Below are 16,703 nucleotides of genomic sequence, written 5' to 3'. Positions count from 1 at the left end.
ACACAACCTAAAAACATCCCTGCTTATAAATCTGATCAGATTACGCAGCAAGACTTTCTTAACTGACGGCCAAAAGAGAGGAATGGAGCTGGAGGAGGAATCAAAGGAGACATGACAGGTTGTCAGCACCCCAGGCAGAGAGCTACAGTAAATAGAAACTCCGACAATAATTGAGATGCATCAGGACGACTCTGTAAATGATCTGTCAGGGGCTGGATGTGGAAGGATGTGCATCACAAAGTGACACGGAGGAATCCACGTTTCCTCTCCGTTTGGTTTGTCAATTCATGCTGTGTGTGTGTGTGTGTGTGTGTGTGTGTGTGTGTGTTGGCAGTCAGCAATATTCCAGCTAAATGAGTTTGCTCTCCTTCTCTGGGAAGCCAAATCTATAAAGCAGCTATGTGGCATTTAGAAAAATCCATTTACCATGATTGAAACTATCCAGCCGAAACCACTGCAGTCAGTCTTTTCATTCCCAAGAGCCAGTACATCTCACATATGATGTTCTCGAATGCATTGAAGAGGAAGCAATCTCCATATCAATACAGAAAAAGGAGACATTGTTGTTTTTTTTTATGCCAACACTACACCGAGGCCTTGATACGTCACATGGTCGACTCTGAGGCTTCAAGGTGGTGTGAGGACGACTCAGCAGGCCACCGACTTTTTATCTGCATAAACCACAGATATGTGTTTTAAAGACAGTTTTAGTAGAAAAATATGGTTTTAGAGGCGGATGAGTGAAAAGTGAGTCCCGCCCCCCTTATGATGTGGCTGATTAGGGATGAGCATCGATAAGACTTTACTGATACAGATGCCGTTATCAATCCTGTTCATCCATCTGATCTGATTCTTTATCGATTCCCTTATTCCTCCTGTGAAGTTTTGTCTGGAAAAAGTAGCCGTTCAGAAATTTTATTGAGTTTCTAAAAGAAATGAAAAACAGACAGGAACCTGGTGGGTGGAGCCTCACTGACTGCTCTGCATCGTTACCATGGCGCTGTTCAGTCCCTTCTAGTGAAGTGAAGCTACACTTTCCACCGGTTCAGTCTCTCTGCCATCACCGCTCCTTGTCGTCACGTGATTCTTCTTCTTCTGTTTTATGGCCAAGCTACTTCTAGGTGCATTACCGCCCCCATCTGGACTGGGACGAAGAAGGTTCAGCATAAAAAGTAACGATAAGGGGAATCGATAAGCATGAAGGCTGATGATACCTGATTTAAAAGAACCTGTCATCGAGTATTCTGTCAGGAAGAGAACTGATTGAGTAAATCTTTGTTTGTGGGGCCGTGCAGGAGATAAGGAGGCTGCTGCTTCAGTAAAGTGATCACCTTATCCGTGTCACGCCTCCCGTTCCTTTGTTTTTTTTAGTACCTGATGACCCTTGGAGTCCTGGGGGACCCGTGGGGTCTGAGCTGGTGGCTTGTGTCTGCAGCCGCTGCAGGAGGCTGATTAGTGTGATCTGGGACACCTGTGGCGCTCAGCGGGTTCTGGGTTAGCTCCCAGCCGCTCCTCTGTCTGCAGGTTTTGGTGGCGGTGCTTTAGTTTTGGTCTTCAAGGTTTTGTCTCTCATCACTGGCCTCGGAACGGAGCCAACATTTAAAGTCCAAAAAGAAAAAATATAAAATATAAAAAGCGAACCAGAGAGAAGCCAAAGTGAACATGTAAAATCCTGTTATATATAAAAGAAATACTTCTGATTCTGTAACGCAGACAACGGACAGGAACTGTGGTGCTGAAAGAACTGAAACGTTCGTGGTATAATTAGAGTTAATGTCCCAGGATTAGGACTACGTTCAAAAATTATCTTTAATAATAGAATAAAAATATCTTTATCGTCATTGTACACGACGTTAAGATGAGTTAAGGTGAAAATGATGTAGAAAAAGAAATATAAAACAGTCCCATTATTGTGTCACTGAGGATTATAGCACAGGTGTTTGCATATTGTTGTGGGAATTATTCAGATTGTTATGTTACTTTATTGTTGAGCATAGTGCGATAATGACTGTTGCATAAAAGCCATTCCTCAGTTGTTGCTGCTGACCTTCAGTGCTCTGAGCTGTGTACCAGAGGCAGCAGTAAATACGTTAAAGTAAATAAAGACGAGCGGTGAGTTGTTCATCAAACCGACCCGTGGACCCTGTAAAGTCACTTTAATCTTCTCCAACTTACTGACATTAAAACTTCTCTGATCTGGAGGAGAAGACGTGTGTTACTAACCAGCTGAGCCACATATTGTTGGTATGTTTGAATGTATTGGGCCAATAAATGAGCAGGTGGAGCAGGAGCCTGATGGTGTCAGGACAAACCGTCCAGTGGATGATTTTACTGATGATTCCACTATGTTCAGTCAGTTCCTCGTCCTGCAGCTCGTCTGTGTTAAGCTTCGTTCATCATTTTAAAGAGTTAAATGCTCCTGCAGCCTCAACCACATCAGCTCCTGAAGTCTCAGCTGGAACCAGACTGTTCCTGGAGCGAACCTCGTGTTTTATCACCACCATCATCTGATGACGCTGTTTCCTGGCTCTTTACTAGTGATGGTGATCAAAGTGTCAGTGAGAGCCTCAACATACGTCTACATTCTGGTTTCCAGCTCCCGTCTCATGATCACAGTGTTTCTGTGTTTGCATTTGAAAGTTGAAGCTGTGAACATTACCAGGCTGTGTGTGTTTGCTGCTTTCTATTCTGTCTGCGTGTCCACAATGTGATCAGCTAAATGAAAACGGACAAACCTCAGCTCATCGGCAGCGTTTGACTTGCAGATGTGATCTGGTTTTCGCCCTCCTTCCCTCCGCGTGGTGGTCTGGGGGTTCTTCAATTCCATAATGTTGTTATTGTAGAGCGATAAGGAGATAATGGGTCTGGGTGTGTAATCCTATCTCGGCTGGAGAGACAGTTTTATGTTATCAGGAGCAGGATGCAGCTCGGCTCGAGTAGAGGTGCATACCGGAGGGTTTCTAACTCAAGACCGGATCTTAAGCCTCGGAGCAGCAGAGGGTCGAAGGCAAGGACACGGGGTGGATGGGAGGCAGGGAGGGAGGCAGGGAGGGAGGGAAGGAGAGAGGCAGGGAGGGAGGGAAGGAGGCAGGGAGGGAGGCAGGGAGGGAGGGAAGGAGGCAGGGAGGGAGGGAAGGAGGGAGGGAAGGAGGCAGGGAGGGAGGTGTCTCTTTCCAGTTGTAGTCCTCAACAAACTCAAGGTGTTACTATTGTTTTGTTATCATGTGGATATTAAAGTACACTTAGCACATATGGCTGAGTGCTGCTGAAGCGTCTCATGTGGCAGATGGTCAAGTGCAACAGAAGTGTTGAAGCCACATATGAGCTCATTTCACACCATCACATATGCACACGGCTGAGTTCCAGTCGCAGAGACCTAAAGCTCTAAATACCTCCACACGTCCACACGATGCATTAATGATGATAATAATACTACAATAAAACACACACACAAAACTACCAAACAACACAAAATAAAAGGAGCCCACACTCGCTGATGTTTAGCCTCCTGTTGCCTAGCAATGCACGCTGCAGGACTCCAGAAGCTGCACTTCATGATGTTTAAAACTAGTAGCTCTGCTCCCTAAATGTAGGCTCGCTGCAAGAAAACGAGACTGAAGGGGACGAGGAGGAGGAGGAGGAGATAAATTACACTCACCGCTACCTTCAGGGTTGTAGGAAACAAACCTGGAGTCCTTAATTAGTGAGTGATTAACAGGCGCACATTATATTACAGCCCACACGGCGCCGTCTTCCAGCGTCACGTTAAATACATGTTGTTCACACATGTCGGGTTCAGAACGCATCAACGAGGGCACGTTCATAAAGACACAGCAAGCATAAACAAGCATAAACAAGCACACAACAAACACACAACAGGCACACAACAAGCACACAACAAGGGCATGTTCATAAAAACACAGCAAGCATAAACAAGCATAAACACAACAGGCACACAACAAGCATACAACAAGCACACAACAAGTACACAACAGACACACAACAAGGGCACGTTCATAAAACACAGCAAGCATAAACAAGCACACAACAAACACACAATAGTTACACAACAGGCACACAACAAGCACACAACAAGCACACAACAAGGGCACGTTCATAAAAACACAGCAAGCATAAACAAGCATAAGCAAGCACACAACAAACACACAATAGTTACACAACAGGCACACAACAAGCACACAACAAGCACACAACAAACACACAATAGGGGCACGTTCATAAAAACACAACAAGTATAAACAAGCATAAACAAGCACACAACAAACACACAACAAACACACAACAATTACACAATAAGCACACAATAAGCACACAAAGCCCAGTGGTGTCTTCAGAATAAATCACAGCAGACCTGCGTCACGTCTGCTGATTATCTGTGGTTTCATCTCGAGAGAGATTAGGATTAGATGAGATTATTTCTGGGAGATTTAAATGTCGTCTTCCTCCTCCTCCTCCTCCTCCTCCTGTGTCATGTCGAGGTTTCGTGTCAGCTGAAACCTGTTCCATGATCTAGACCTTTAGAAATGTCCCGGTGTCAGTGAAGCGCTGCATGGAGCCACAAAGCGCTGACCCCGTTCTGTCTCTGTTCAGGCTGGATAACTCCCAGTTCACCTGGACGTCAGGAGCCACCTCAGCCTCCTCAGACTCTGTCTTAGAATAAAAGAATAAATCCATGATCAACGTTCAGTAAAAGAAATGACCAGCGGCAGGAAAATGTTCCCGAGTCCTTGTGTCAAAATACCTGGATGTGGATGCAGTTTTCCCAGAATGCATTTCACAGACATTATCAATGGGCTGCAGTTCCAGCTGCAGAATAACACGGCACTGCATCTTCCAGAGTTCAGTGACATTCAACGTTCTACCATCTTATAGAAAAGGATCGTAGTTATGTGTTGACATGGCCCAAAACATCAGTCACAATAAAACTTTACTGAGCAGAGATGCTCATACATTTAGTTGATAACGCCACTGGATTTGACAAAACTGTTCTGCTGCCGTGTGGACACAAATCTGCAGGAAATGAAACAGAAGAAGAAGATAGCAGAAGTATGTCATCCTCCATGTCCACGTCCTCATCTGAGTTTGTGACGAAGGAAACCTTCAATGCAAATTCAATGTAAACGTGTTTGAGGCTCTCGTGGAATAAAATCCCAAAAGATTGATGGTTCTATGTCTGTCTCTTATTTTGTGATCATGTTTTGAAGTTTCCTGTTTTATTTTGTCATTTTTCCTAGTTTCCTGCCTGTTGTGTGTCCTTGTGCTTTGTCATGTCTGTCTGTGTCATGTTTCCTGTTTTATTTTGTCAGGTTTCTGTATTTCCTGTCTTGTGCCTCTTTGTCTCTTGATTGTTAATTGGTCTCACCTGCTGTGATAGTCCTGATCTGTTTCACCTGTGTCTTGTCAGGCCTGAGGCCTCCTGTGCATATACAGCCCTGCTTTTCCCTTTCTTCCTTGTTGCCATGTCATGATTCTTTTGAGTTTTGTATTTTGTATTTACCTGCCATGCGCAGCTTTTTTTTGTTTGAACTTCTGTCCTCATACTTATTGTCCTGCGTTTGGGTCCTCACCTCAACAATCACCAAACTCTGACAGATCCCAGCTTTGGTTCATCTTTGGTGGAGCAGACGTGCTCAGACCCTATGAGGAAAAGTCCCTGGAAACAAACTAGTTGAGAGCATCACAGCATCAAACCTTGTGCAGCTGTGGATGTTTGTGTTGCTCTGTGACCCTTTCGTTGGCATCAGGGAAGCAAACAGCTGCAGCGACCAGATTAACACATAGCGCACATGACTGCGCTGCCACTAAATTGGATTAGTAAACTTTCACTCTCTCAGAGAAAGTGCATGTCTGCGCTGAGCTCCTAATAACCTCTCAGAATGCCCTCAGTGGATTAAGTTGTAAATATGGCAGATGAAACGGGAGCTGACAGCCTCCTTTCTTCAGCCGACTGATCACTCGTTCATCCTCGACGTTAAGAATCCTCCTTTAGCCCCGGTCACTTTAGACACGTCTCGCATGGTGTTATTTATTTATTTGCTATGCCTGATTTCTAGTTATTTTTTTTCTTACATGGCTGACACAAACATGAGAGGAGGCACAGAAGTCTCAGAGCTACACTCATGCTATCAGAAGTGTTAGCAGAGGCTGGAGCGCTAATGAGACATGTCTGCAACGTAAAGAAAGTTTTTTTTTTTTTTTTTGAACTAAATAGGTGTTAATTCAGCACCTGTTTCACTTGAAGCTGATTGCTGTGGCTTTTTCAAAGTCTGCCATGAAAGCAGTGAGTCAGAGTTCATGCAAAGCTGGGACATGTGAGCATTACAGTGTGTTAGCAGTTAGCACAAGGAATTAGCACTAGCAGCCTAGTTAGCATAAGTAATTAGTTTTTACTCATACATAATGTATATCCACATACGCCGCTGTGCTGGCAGCACTGCTTTAATTAATGAAATGCACACGGAGCACAGCAAGTACAGTGTCTTCTGGAATAAACCGTCTCTGTGCTGGTTCATGGGCTGAATTAGTGGAACTGGAGTCACCAGTGGCGCTGATAGAAAACCGGACCCCCGACTGGCCCTCAGCTCCTGGCTCTTTAATTAAAATAAACTAAGCTAAATAAAGGCCTTTGAGTTGAATCTCAACAATACATTAAACATGTTTATATGAATTAAATAATATTTACAGGCATTATGAAATTTTGGCCACCTTCCTAATAGTGTGTAGGTCTCCTTTGTCGTGACTCATCAGAGAATGGACCTCTGGACCTTCTGGGGGGACCCTGTGGTGTCTGGGGCCTTTGACGGGAGGGGTCTCTGTGGTTTGGGATCCAGTGAATTTGGAGGCCAGGTCAACACCTGGAGCTTCATGTTTTAAAAGTAACATCCACAGTTATTGTTTTTATTATATTATTCACGTCTCCTTTCAATGGTCATAATGTTGTGGCAGATTGGTGGGCTGCTACTTGTGCAGTGCCTGAGGAGCGACTTGGGGGGTAGGTGTTTACTCTCAGCCATGGACATGGGGGATGAAACCTCTGACCCTTCGGTCTCTAACCACTACACTACAGCTCCTCCATTTATATTTGAGTAGTGACCAAAGAAGCTACATGCTCCCAATCAGTTCTGTGATAACTTGACCAGCTGTGTCTTATTTTACCACGGTCTATGGAGGAGACGTGTTTAGTCCATATTTATATACGGTCTATGGAGATGTGTTTAGTCCATATTTATATACAGTCTATGGAGGAGACGTGTTTAGTCCATATTTATATACGGTCTATGGAGATGTGTTTAGTCCATATTTATATACGGTCTATGGAGGAGACGTGTTTAGTCCATATTTATATACAGTCTATGGAGGAGACGTGTTTAGTCCATATTTATATACGGTCTATGGAGGAGACGTGTTTAGTCCATATTTATATACGGTCTATGGAGGAGACGTGTTTAGTCCATATTTATATACGGTCTATGGAGGAGACGTGTTTAGTTAGCTCTACAGTAGCAGCCTCCTCAGGAACCTCCCACCTCTGTATGAACAGTTAAAGAGTTAATGGAGTAAACTGTTCACACAGGGTCTGTGTTATATTTATGTGGTGAAACTGAATGTATTTTGTACATTGTCAGGATGGTTTTATACTTTTATGAGTGTAGCTTCAGTGTGTTAAGGTTTCCAGCTCTGTGTGTGTGTGTGTGTGTGTGTGTGTGAGGTCATTATCGTCCAGGAGCTGCAGCAGATGAGCGAACTGCCGTGGAATGAACAGTGTTGCCGTGTTCTCTACAACTGACTCCTATAAATAAATATCTTCCACCAGTCTGGATGTGAAGGTGAGATTCAGAGGCTGCAACACCAACACAGACGAGTCTCACCAGGATGTGTGATGACGGCTGAGATGATATTCTGTGAATGCCTGTGTGATATTGGACAAACTGAGCTGGTGGAACGGGTTTCCTGCAGAGACACAGTGAATTGGTCGTGACTGTGTATTAGTTATCTACAGTGGTTTCCATATTGAGGGATAAATAAATCAGGACAGTATGAAAGTATTTTGGAGGTTTAGTGTGAATCGTCTCCAGCGTTGACCTCTGCAGCCTTTTTTTATATCCAGCCAAACAGGAAGTTCATGAACAACGCTGGCTTTATAACACCCTATCCATGAATGTTTCATGAAGATCAGAATGGACTCAGCACATTTGTTTGACCTCACAGACACACACGAGGCGAAGTGTAGACTCTGGACCTGCAGGGGGAGGGAAGGATGGGGAGGGGGGGCAGCTGTAGATGAAGGTGTTGAACATCTTGCTGAGATCTAGATTAACACATCCAGTCAGACTTCACTGCTTTTCACGTGTTTGTAATGTGTGTTCAGGTCATTTTTATTAAATAAAAAGCTCCATCACGTGACTCTGGATCTCATTTCATTCTGGTCTTAAGACGCTTTCACACCTGGGCCTTCTGAGGGTGTTGAATGTTCTGGGGGCTTTGAGGGGTGGGTGGGTGCTACATGTCTAAATAACATCCACACCAATGAATGTCAGGTCCAACAGTTTCCCAGCAGAACATCGTCACAAGATGATTTAAATGTTGTTTACTTCTCCTGGGGGTGGTCATAATGTTGTGGCTGATTGGGGTAGACTCTGTTCAGATTCAGGGAGAGAATCCATCCAATACTTTTATAATGTTGCATTTGCTTTGGTTCAGGGTCATCAGGTTTTGATGGTTTTTCCAAACTGTGATTGGTCCAAATTTAGCAAGAAAACAGACAAACAAACAAATTTCTCTGAACTGAATCGCACTGATCACAGGCAACTCCACCTTCAACTTGATTATTTCCTTTTAATCCACATTTTCTAGACAAATTATGACCAATCCCCAAACTGCTTGCAGGAACGTAGAGTAGCCATGGTTACATGTAACGTGTGTGTGTGTGAAAGCCTCCTTGATTAAAGAGTTAAGAATAAAAAATGAAGCCAAACTAAATTGCTCAGAGACGAACAAACAAAGAAACGTGAAAGTGAGTTTTTATCAGGCTGAAGACGCTGCACATAGTTCCCCAGCAGTAACACTTTCAGTGGCGGCACAGGGCCAGACGCACAAACCGGGATTTAATTCTCAGGATGAAATTCTGGGCTCCTGGTGTGAAGTTCTGCCTCATCTATTCTGTGATGAATCCATCACCCACTTCCTGGCACGCTGCTGTCTTCCGAATTCATAGAAAGACAACATTAGCATAAATGTGCAGGGACGTTAAAGTGACAGAGCGGTGCAGGAAGAAACCTCCCAGCGGCTCAGAAATCAACCAAATCTCCATCAGACCTCAGAGTGTGGACACGCTGCTATTTCTGTCCATAAACGAGCTGCTAATAATTCCTTTTTTAACGTCTTTACAGCGAGAAGACCGCCGTCTCTGCCGGCTGCCAGGCTGAGGAAACATTAGCCACACTGGTGCAGATTTTTTTGATTTTTTTGTTGCATGTGTGATGAGGCCTCCCACTGGTTCTCTTTAAAGCAGCGTTTCCCAGCCATGAAGTCGCTCTCAGTAGGAAAAGTCTTTTCCAGAGCCACAGTGGAGCTCAGCAAAGATTTGAAGAACAGTTATTTCATGTCCTTTATCGACGGTTTTCAGGCCGCTGACGGCCGGCCACTGAAGATTGTTTTCTGTTTGAGGGTGTGAAACATGTTATCTGGCAGTCTAATGGAGCATTCACACAATGCATGCAATTATTCAGTGCTCTCTGCCGCTGCTATCTAAAGCAAGATGTTTTAAAAGTTGTATAAGGGCCCGGAGCAGCCTCCCCAGCTGCAGCAGCACGGATCGGGTTGCTGTAATGGGGCAGAGCGGCTGAAGACAACATGGCTTTGTTATCTGTGAGCGTGAGGACAGTGTCCTCTGAGAGGATGTGGCTGTTGTTATCTTTGTCACCTGACACACACAAACCAGCTGTGATACATCACCCTGCTTTATCATCAGCTCCTCAAACATAGTGTCCAATCTGGGCCGCGAACAACGCCTCATTGTTTCCACGGCAGAATCAGATAGGCGCAGCTGCCAGTTAGTGATTCATTACAGAAACATGCGGCTTATCACGGGCAACAGAGAGAATTAGAAAATATGTGTGAGTTTACATTATTTCATTTGACCTGATCTTGATCTGAGCGTTTATCAGATCACGGCAGAGAATGACTTTTTCCCACACGTGACAGGAGAACGCGGCTGCAGCCAGCGAGTGCTGAGGGGAAGAAAAGGAAGCTGCTACTGAGGTTACACCGTGTCCCTGAGATGATGGCTCATTAAAAGGCGCTTTCTTCCACGCGGGCTGATGGCGGCAGCCAGGAACAGAATGGCGTCCTTCACCGTGGCCTCCACCCTTTTAAAGTCCTGACACCGTGTTTCCCACTTTCACCGTAACACGGGCAGACAAAGTGTTTCATTTTCTTTACAATGACATGACGCTGCACTAAAAGCCACGGGGTTATTCCGACAGAAACTGCTGCTGCTATTTAACGTGTCATAAATCACCCCCCCACACACACACACCCACAACACAGGAGTCAGGATGTGAAGAATGAGGTGCTGCAGCTTACAGCAGTCGTACAGGAATTATAAATGCAAGGGGGAGAATATGGGCTTTGAACTTCTACTGTAACTGAATTAATTCCCCTCGTGGCTGCGGTAGTTTTATCTGTGGTTATTTGTTAAAGTCTGTCTGTTGTGGAAAATGAAGCCCTGTCATTTACCATTAGTGCAGCTCCGGTTGTCCTCCGGTAAAGTGGCCGGTCCACGGTCACACTCTGGATGAGTATCGGTGTTGGTGGCGTGGAAACGGGGGTGAGACGGGGGAGACTTTTTTTTTTTTAAGACGGAGAGGGAGGGGGAGGGGGAGTCTTGTGAGGCCTCCCCTGGTTGAGTCCTCCGTTAAAGAGCACTATTTATTTTCATTAAGTCAAATGCCGTGTAAAGTTGTGACGTTCGTTTAGAGCCATAAATTGCCAATTTGTTCCTGTGACTAATGAAACAAAGTGAAGTGCGACACGGAGCGACGGCTCCAACCAGGTCAGCGCGTCACGATCCCCTCATATCATCCCTCCGTCCGTCCCACCAGAGCCCCCCCAGACCCCCTGGGTCCTGCTTCCTGGTGCAGATGAACACAGAGACGGTGGGGGTGAAGGGTGGGGTCACATTGACTAGATTGTTCACAAAGTGTTTAATTTGGTAAATGAAGTGGATTTGTGTAAATGAAAGTGTTGGTATCTGACGTTGCCCGGAGCCTCATGTTCAGTTTAATGTCCATTCAAACAGAAGCTGATTTTAAACAGCTGGAGGTTTTTTTTTTAATTATAGACCTGATCTGACGCTGCCGTGAATCGACTTGCGATAACGGACCAGTGTGTCCTTCTCTTCCTCAGGTAGGTCTCCGAGGACTCGTCTCTGTGTGTGTGTGTGTGTGCGCTTGCTGCCCTTTAGTCACACTCATCAGCATCACAGGGACGCGGTGGCGTCTTTTCACACATGCGGTAAATGTCAGTCAGAGCTCTGGTGAGGACACGTAGCTGTGATGTCCACAGTTTGACCCCTGACTGGACCTCACACTTCAGCCGGAGCCTTTCAGCCTCTTCATGGCTGGACATGGTTGTTGATGGGAGTTTGTTGCCATGAGACAAAAACAAAAATAAGATAGAAAATGACCTTTTTGATAAAATGAAATGTGAGTTCCCCCTTTATTTTTTATTGTAACATTCTTATGGAAGCTTTGTGTACAGACAAATGCAGCTTCATGAGACGACAGTGACTCGTGTTGGAAACACTAAGATGAGCTGAGATCAGGCAGATCCTCCAGGATAAAGGACGTACACACAAAAAAGAAAAGTGCTCAGACACACTACAGGCCGAAGGTTTGGAAGCAACTTCAAGTCTGATAAAACCTGATAATTATAGTAAAAATGTCTCCTGATAAGTTACTCTTTATATAATAACCATATTCAAGTAAACTAATGAAGCTATGATCTATCTACAAATCTGATGTTGCCTGTACTGAAACCATAGCTCGTTAACATGTGGGTGGTCAAACAGCAGTCATGTATACAAACCGTTTCACCATCAGTCCTTTAGTTTTGCACAGCTGGCCACAGTTTGCAGGTGAAAAGGAAAGTTGAGGCTTTTTTTTCACATCCAGAGCTGCCGTCAGTCAGAATGAACTCTGTGTATTTTGGCTCGTGCGATATCACCTGCTAACACAGCAACACTGAGCGCTAACAGAAAACCTTTGGCAGACTTTTATCTCCTGCTGGACGTCAAGAACAGCTGTTGGTTTTAGAAAACACAGAAAACCACCCAGAATATTAGATCAATATTTAGTTCAGTTCACTGACAAAGACCAAACCTCGGTACAAGTTTATTTTGACCAGGTCAGGGGGAGGGAAAGGTAGGGGACGGGGTGGAGGAAGATGTAGAAAGGCTTAGCTAAAGGAACCCAGGCAGTGGGATTCAGGATGGGACGTAGCTTGGTGCAGTGCTGCTACTTGTGCAGCATCCTGAGAGCAGTTTGGGGTTTTAGGTGCTTCCTTAAGATACCGAGGCCATGGACATGGGGGGATTCTTCTCTATCCACTACGCCTCAGACACAACATATGATGTAGTAGTTGTAAAAGAACAGATGACCTGTGAATAGCAGTTTACTGCAACAAAAACCCACTTCTAGTCGCTGTTGTTTCCCAGATCAACTTTACCACAAATGGTGATTTTATCACTTGGGCTCAATGACCTTCTTCCCGTTCACGTACTTCCACAACTAGTGGCTAGTTTCTAACAGTGTACCTGCAGATTAGGCTCATCAGAACAATTACATGAGTAAAAACACACAGAGAGGCTGAAGTTCGCTTCAGTCTACAAACAGATGGAGCTTCTCTTCTATTTAGAAATCAGTGCACGTTCACTGAGCTCATGCTGGCAGGCACATTCAGACGCACGGCTGGGAAGAGTAACTTTGGTTTTGTTTCAAATCAGCATCAAAAAAAAAACAAACAAACAGGAAAAAACACAGAAATCCTGATCCCAGACCAGTAAAATAAAATTCTAATCAGCCCAGTTGGGTGTGACGCTGTCTGACCTGGCAACACTGTAGACACGTTAGCGCGAAACCCAGTCAGAGAGCACGTGTTTTTAAAGCTGCTCTGAATGGCAGCAGAACAGACTCAGGACATGAGCTGAGTCAAGGAGTCTTCACTGTGAAACCAGGTGGTCACACACAGATAATCATCCAAAACAAAGCAAACGCAGGCAGGGAGAAGAAGAAGGCACAACTCCAAACGGAAAGAACGGAGCAGAGTCAGGAACCATGCCGTCTTACCCTGGAAAAAAAAATGCTGTGAAGCTACAAACATACAGGCATGAACAAAGACAGCCTGCTGGAGGAACAGGAAACAGCCAGAGGAGTGTATGTTATATACGTACGGGTTGATAATCAAAGCAGCGGGAAACACGCGGGAGTAGGAACCGAAGTGAGAACAACAAAATAAAACAGGAAACACAACAGGCGTTTATGGATGTTAGCCAACTGGAATGGAAACAGCCAGGTGTTGTACAACACAGTGACACACAATGAATCTTTACACGGGCATAAGGAAACATAGTCTACTTCTTCCTTCGCTGCCAGTCATGATGTTCTGCTCAGCTGCAGGCATAAAAAAGTGAAGAAGCATACATGCAAAGAATAAAAATGACTATTAATACTATCATATTTCCTGTTGGGTGGTGGGAAGATTCCATCCTTTTGAACATCTACATGCATCTCACTTCCTTCCAGGGTGCGTTCAAGAATCAGACTCCAGTCCACTTTGAACTCCTCTTTGATGCATGTACATCAGGAGTTGTATTATCTGATCCAACGCAGGCAAGACCTTGACCATGAATATAAAATGGGCCGTCTAACACAATTAGAGATGATATGTGGACACATTACAGCACAGTAAGTGAAATGTGAAATAAACGAGATTAACAACAAACTGCAGGGTGCATGAAACCTGACGATGGCTTGTCGTTAATAGTTTGTGGAATATCTTTTGCAGGTAGGGTCCATGTTATGAAGCTCTTGTGTGATTCTGCATGTAATGAGGAGGCCGTGGTGCAGATAGAGAACGCTGCTGAAGGTTGAATTTAGACTGGAAATATTCAGTGATGAGTTCCTATTCAAACCTTTCCATCTCCACCTACAGCATGCATTGATTCACTTGTGCCTCCACCACGGTCACATTAGCTTCTCCATGTTCTCCTCCAGCTCTGTATCTGTTCTGTTTGATTTTCCATCTTTAGCCTGGGCTGCACTTCCTCAGGACGTTCTGCACTGGAAGCACACTACTTGTTGTGACAATTCTCAAACATACAACGACTCCGTCTCCATACACCCTGCACAAGAACACACCAACAATGATCCTCTAATGTTTAAACATGAGGCCTGGGATGTTACTTTAACCCTTGAGACAAACAATCACTTGTTTGTAAGAGTACATAGTAGATGTCCTTTGCAATCATTTCTTTGGATATGTAGAGGCTTTTTTTCCTTTTTTTTTGTTGATATTTTGTAGGTTTTCCTTTTGTTGCGTGTTGGCAAGAAAAACACACAAAGTTTTGTGGAGTCTGCTCAGGAACAATACGTTGGTCCTTGATGCCAGTAGCACTCTCCTGTCTCCAGTCTCAAAGCTTCTTTCTATTCTGGCTCCTGAGTATGTTGCAACCTCGCAGCAGCTAGGTGTGAAAACGAGCCGTGTTCTTCCACACAATGACTCAGAATGGTAAACATTCATCTCAGCGTGATGTCCCTGGAACTATTCTTGAGCCTTCACATGCTGCACAATGAACCTGTGCTCACAGTGCACAACGTTCCTCACAGTGTGGAGAAGAAAAGGCAAGTCAAACATCTCCACTGACACTAGTTAGATTGAATTAGAAATTAATATATATTCAGTGATATCACAGCAATACCTCTCACCTGGTTTAATTAATCCTTTTTATCTCAGTGACTCCCAGTGAGAAGGTCCGGGTTCGAGTCCAGCTCGGGTCCTTCTGGGAGGAGTTTGCATGTTCTCCCTGTGTCCACGTGGGTTTTCTCCAGGTACTCCGGCTTCCTCCCCCCTCCAAAGACATGCTCGTTAGGCTGGTTGGTGACTCTAAATTGACCCTAGGTGTGCGTGTCTCTGTGTTAGTCTTGCGATTGGCTGGAGACCTGTCCAGGGTGCATCTATTCTATTCTATTCTGTTCTGTTCTATTCTAGAGGCTGAGCATACATACAGAGGGCTGACATTATTCTGAAGCTTTAACAAAAAGAATAAAAAAAAGAAAAAGAAAAAAACAGAAAAACATCCGAATGAACTGTTACAATTTCACCAGTGGCTTTAGACCCTTAAGAAGTTCTTACCAATGCATTCATTTTTATTGTTTGTAAAATACTGGCGACGGCCTTCCTGTGATTTTTATTCATGACAAAAAGAATAGCTTGGATTTAAAAAACATCAGTCAAGAAGCCAGAGGAAACTACAGGCCTGGGAGAGCAGGTATGTTTTCAAGCAGCACTGAGGATCTGCTCCAGGGTGAGTCCCTGCAGGTCTGCAGGCCGGAGCAGGGGAGGATGAGCAGTTTCCAGGATGGGGAATAACAGTGGAGGAGGTGTGATTGGTCCAGAGAGGCAGAAGAAGCTGTCTTTTTTGTCTTCTACTTTCTTTTCCTTGTTGACCTGCCGTTCTTGGGTGGGCCACATGGAGAAGATCTGTTTGGAAGATCTCCAACTCTCTAGAAGATCACCGAGGGAGCCACTAACATGACGGTGTCAGCTTTATTGCTTAACCTGAGTAGACTGGAAGATATCCAGGTTTTTATTGCACACAGGTAGCTGACTAAGGACTTTTAATGGGCTCCTTGTAAAATCCTTCTCCTTACATTCAAGCTTAATCACTGAGCTCCACTGTTTCTCGAAGACCTAGTTTTTTAACCCTACAGAGCGCATCCCTCTTAATGTGCTGGCTTTTGTTTTTTTGAGGTTCTTTTAGTTTCCAAAAGTGGAATAGGAGTCTCCTCTCTCCTCTTATTCTCTCTCCAGGCTTTTATGTGCCATAGTTGCATGTCATTAACTCCGTGTCTCTCTCTACTCTATTATTGACACAGTTTTCTGCCTCAGTGCTCTTGCTTATCCTTTTAACAGTAACCTTATGAGTACATGGTTTACCCACTAAGCCGTTCTATAATTAATACCGTGAATGCTGGCTTCCTCCATTTTATCCCCTATCAATCTTGCATATATCCTGCATCTCCTACATGTATCATTTACTCGTGTTTGGATCATGTATACAGCCAATGCTGCATATGTGCCTTATCTACTTGCTTCTGATACTCCCTCCTTGTTCTTCCTCTTACCTGCCTCTTTTTTTTGGCTCTCTACTTTGACCTTAAGAAGACGTGGCTCTGACTGGTTTCAGGTTCTTGGTCCCACCAAGCTGGACATGAGCTCACAGAGTTGGTCCAGTGCTATTTTTATGAGGACAGTAGGACTGTTTAAAAGAAGAGAACAGTTTCCTGGAGACTAATCTTCCTGGGAGGGTTAGGGAGTTCATGGCAGCGTTGGATGACGCAGAGAACACAAGGTACAAGCTCCTCTCTCCACTACATTAACTTAGGACGATTCATTGGACTGAA

The sequence above is a fragment of the Mugil cephalus genome, chromosome 12, assembly GCF_022458985.1.
Source record: "Mugil cephalus isolate CIBA_MC_2020 chromosome 12, CIBA_Mcephalus_1.1, whole genome shotgun sequence".
In the NCBI taxonomy this organism is placed as follows: domain Eukaryota; kingdom Metazoa; phylum Chordata; class Actinopteri; order Mugiliformes; family Mugilidae; genus Mugil; species Mugil cephalus.
This window is presented reverse-complemented; position numbering follows the sequence as displayed.